This window comes from Pseudophryne corroboree, chromosome 5 (genome assembly GCF_028390025.1).
Source record: "Pseudophryne corroboree isolate aPseCor3 chromosome 5, aPseCor3.hap2, whole genome shotgun sequence".
NCBI classification, from domain to species: Eukaryota; Metazoa; Chordata; class Amphibia; order Anura; family Myobatrachidae; genus Pseudophryne; species Pseudophryne corroboree.
The window spans coordinates 165,069,753-165,073,881 of NC_086448.1; positions in this window are offsets into that span (position 1 = coordinate 165,069,753).

Here is a 4,129-nt window from a genome sequence, read left to right on the forward strand (position 1 = left end):
AAAAAACTGATCTAGGGGACACCGAAGTACCTGACGGCCTGGACATCCGCGACGGGTGACTGGTGGGCTGGGACGGAGGCCAACGGCGGGGAGGTAAGAGGCGCCCTCTCAGACCCTCTCAGACCTACACTGGTCCCGACCTCTACCCCTGCGGACGCCCTCCCTTGTTGTCCCTTGCTGTACCCCGGCACGCATACCCCGATCCTCACATCCCCGCGCTCGGACATAGGCGGGAGAGAACCGCGGAATAGGCCGAGGCCCTCTCACCGGGCAGGAACCGGGGACTGGACTCTGACGCTACACCCAGATGAAAGGGGGCTGCCCCCACCTTTCTCTATAGGCTTGTATACCTGTGCTCCCCTCTCGGTGCCCCTTTCTCGCCTCCGGAGCTTCTCTGCGCCATTGCGGTATATCAGGGCGGAACGAGTAAGGCCTCCGGACGGCAGTGCCGCTCGGGTACGCCGCGGGCGGTGAAGAGCCTAGTGCCCCACACAATCTCAGGATAGAGGGGCGGCCACACAGCTACCCGTGACCTCTCGCTAGGCCTAGTGAGACTAAACTGGGCTGGGACCTGGACGTCCTCTATCCGCCTACAGACCACTGCGGCCTCCTGTTGACTGCCTGCCACCTTGACCCTCCTATAGTCTGCTGTAGTCCCCTCCGAACCGGGATTTATTTACAAAGCCTAACTAAGGCACAGTGCCTGACCTGCAGCCCTTGTGGCCCCGCGATAACCATTCTCCGGATAACCGCGGATGCCGGTGCGGCCTCCCCACCGGAGCTATGTGAATACCAACAACGGAACATGAATCACCGTGTTCTATATGATGCCATGCTGCAGTCCACGGCGCTTGCAGGAGCACGCCTGATGTATATTATGCTATAACAAGACCAAACCACGCAGAGGGGATAACGGGCTCTACTTCAGATTGGGATATGTCCTAAACGTTTTCTTCCTCGGGGCACTGCTCTGGACTCTGCTCTCTTCACTCAGATAAATGACAAGACGGCGCCGATCTGGCAACGCGTCAAAAGCTAAACCCGCGACTACACAAGCTGCAGCCTTTCATACTCTATTTGGCGCCCCTGTTCCTGACCCCGCCATCTCTACACCTCTCCCTGACTCCTCGCCGTCAACCATAATGGAGGAGACCGAGGCCCCGCCCTCTCCGAAACACCGACAAGCCGGGCCTGTGGGCAGGGACACTGCGGATATGACGGCAGTCCTCATACAACTACGCTCTCTTCCGACTCGCCAAGACATCCAACAAGATTTGTCTAATATGGAAAAAAGAATCCATGATTCCTTACAAGCGAGCCTATCCACCATCCAATCTGATCTCACGCAAGTAGCAAACAGAGTGGTCGACCTGGAGGATCACAGAGATGCAACGGACTCGAAACTCGCTGACCTCCACGATCTAGTATCTCGATACTCACGTACCACAACTGAAATGAGACGTAGGCTGGATGATATAGACAACAGAGGTAGACGGAACAATTTAAGAGTCAAAGGTTTACCTGAAGATGTACAGCCCCAGGCTCTAGTGACGACACTGACTACAATATTTAACAACCTCATTGGCGTCGATCCCAGCTCTCAGATAGAGTTTGATAGAGCACATCGGGCACTACGGCCGAGAGGAGCACCCACGGAGCGGCCTAGAGATGTCATATGCCGGTTGCACTACTTTCAAGTGAAAGAGACTATATTACAGAAATCAAGACAGACCCCGACCATAGATTTTAATGGCCACCACATACAGATTTTCCAGGACCTCTCTTGGATGACCCTACAGCAAAGGCGACTCCTCCATCCCCTTACGGAAGCTCTTCGGAAGAAGGATATCAGATTCCGCTGGGGCTTCCCTTTGAGCATACAAGTCACCCGAGATGGGAACAGACATGTTCTGGAGGACTATGATGGTGTCCCATCATTTTGTACCGCCCTGGGTCTGCCGCTGATCTCACTGCCAAATTGGATGGACCCCCTGCAGCTTCCCACTCCGACACAGGCCCGCAGGGAGCCTTGGAAAACAGTGGGCACCTCCAGACGACGCAATCGGACTGGGAAACCTGACGAAGCATCGGGAATTTCTTGATTCCGTCGACCAGCCTAAATTGTGTTATCTTTTTCTTTTTTTCCTGGTTACCCCACTGCATGATCACATTGATATTGTTATTGGTTGTTTAATGTGTGAGCTTCAACTGCCCTGTGAGCACATGCTTCTTTCTTAATGTTAGAAATTATTTACGTAATTAACCAGGGCGATTGCTTGTAGGTGGTGCGGGATTAGGTGACAGAGTGGGGGGAGGAGGTTGTTTTGTTTCCTTCTACCCACTTCCTTACCGACCAGGATATATCCCTTGGGATTGTTACCTTACTTACTTACTTACTAAAAATTGTTGAGCCCGATATCACCCTTTGAACCCCCCTTCCTCTGCTGTATATTTTTTAGACCATGGGAAGCTTAATCTATACCCGTGGCTATCAATGCAGAGACAGCTACTATATGTTGTTGTATATGTTTTCTTTTTCTTTTTTGTTTTTTGGGTTTTTCCCATCTCTTTCTATATGCTACAATTCCTATGTCTCCCTTTCCTTCCTCATGTGTCCACCCGCCCTCCCCCCCCCCCTGTGCCACTACCACTTTCAGCTATCTCATGATGCAACAATGTGTCAGAGTCATAGTCGAGATGTATCATTCAATAAGCCGATCCCTGCTTTCATTTCTATATGGCTAGCTTAAAAATTGTTTCGTACAATGTAAAGGGTTTAAATATCCCTGAAAAGAGATCAGGTCTACTACATACCTTACATACTGATGGGGCGGAAGTTGTTTTCCTGCAGGAAACACATTTCAAGCAGGGGGTCTCCCCCGGCCTTTGCTCTCGTCATTTTCCCACTGGTTATTTTAACGACTACTCGGGGGCGAAGGCTAGGGGGGTTGCCATTCTTTTTGCCAAGCATTTGAGATTGCTGGATGTCTCCGTGACACTGATCGGTGACGGGAGAGGGATCCTGGTTAGAGCTTCCATAGCCCATCAGACTTTCACCTTCGTAAACCTCTACCTTCCCAACCAGGGCCAAACCCGGTTCCTTAGAGAATCGTTGGAACTAATCGAGCAAAACATACTAGGTACTCTGGTAGTGGGTGGGGATCTTAATTGGGTCCTTGAACCAAGCTTGGATTCTTCCTCTGGGTCTCCACGAAATACTCTTAGAGAGTCCAGGAGATTTAGGACTGTTTTACATGATTTTCAATTGGTTGACGCCTGGCGTCTTCTGCACCCTGTAGATAAGGATTTTACCTTTTACTCACCCCCACATAACTCATATTCTCGAATAGACTACCTCTGTGTGAGCCATGCCCATCTAGATTTATTGGTCGATGCAACTATCGGCCAAATAACGATGTCAGACCATGCACCGATTACGCTAACCCTCGTTCTCCGTCATCCCCCCCCCAAACACTGGCGCTGGCGATTCAATTAACAACTCCTTCGAGATCCTGTTTATCGAGGCCAAATTGAGACAGCAATAGACGACTATGTCTCTTTGAACGCGACTGGAGATATATCTCCGGTTGTATTATGGGAAGCACACAAATGTGTGATTAGAGGCCAGTGCATACAAATGGGCTCACGTCTGAAAAAACAGAAAGCTGAATGTAGAAATGCCTTATTAGAGAAAATCAAAATACTAGAATTGACTCATAAATCCACGTTGACGTCGGATACTGATGTTGAACTCCAAACAGCGAGACAAGCCCTTAATAACTTACTTAGTGACGGTACCCGTAGGGCGTTCCGTAAATGTAGACATAAATATCATAGATGGGGAAATAAACCCGGTAAACTTCTAGCACGTGCTCTTAGAGCTCAGAGATCTTTGACATACATACCCAAGCTCACAGGTGCTGACGGGATAACCCGGGCCTCTGATACGGAGATAGCGGCGATCTTCCATACTTATTACTCAGCCTTATACTACTTGACCTCTGAGCAGACGACAACCGCACGCGCTGACCACACACATAAAATACAGGAATTTTTGGATGAGATCTCTTTCCCGACTCTTCCATCGGACATTACTCGGGCACTAGATGACCCCTTTACTGGGGAAGAA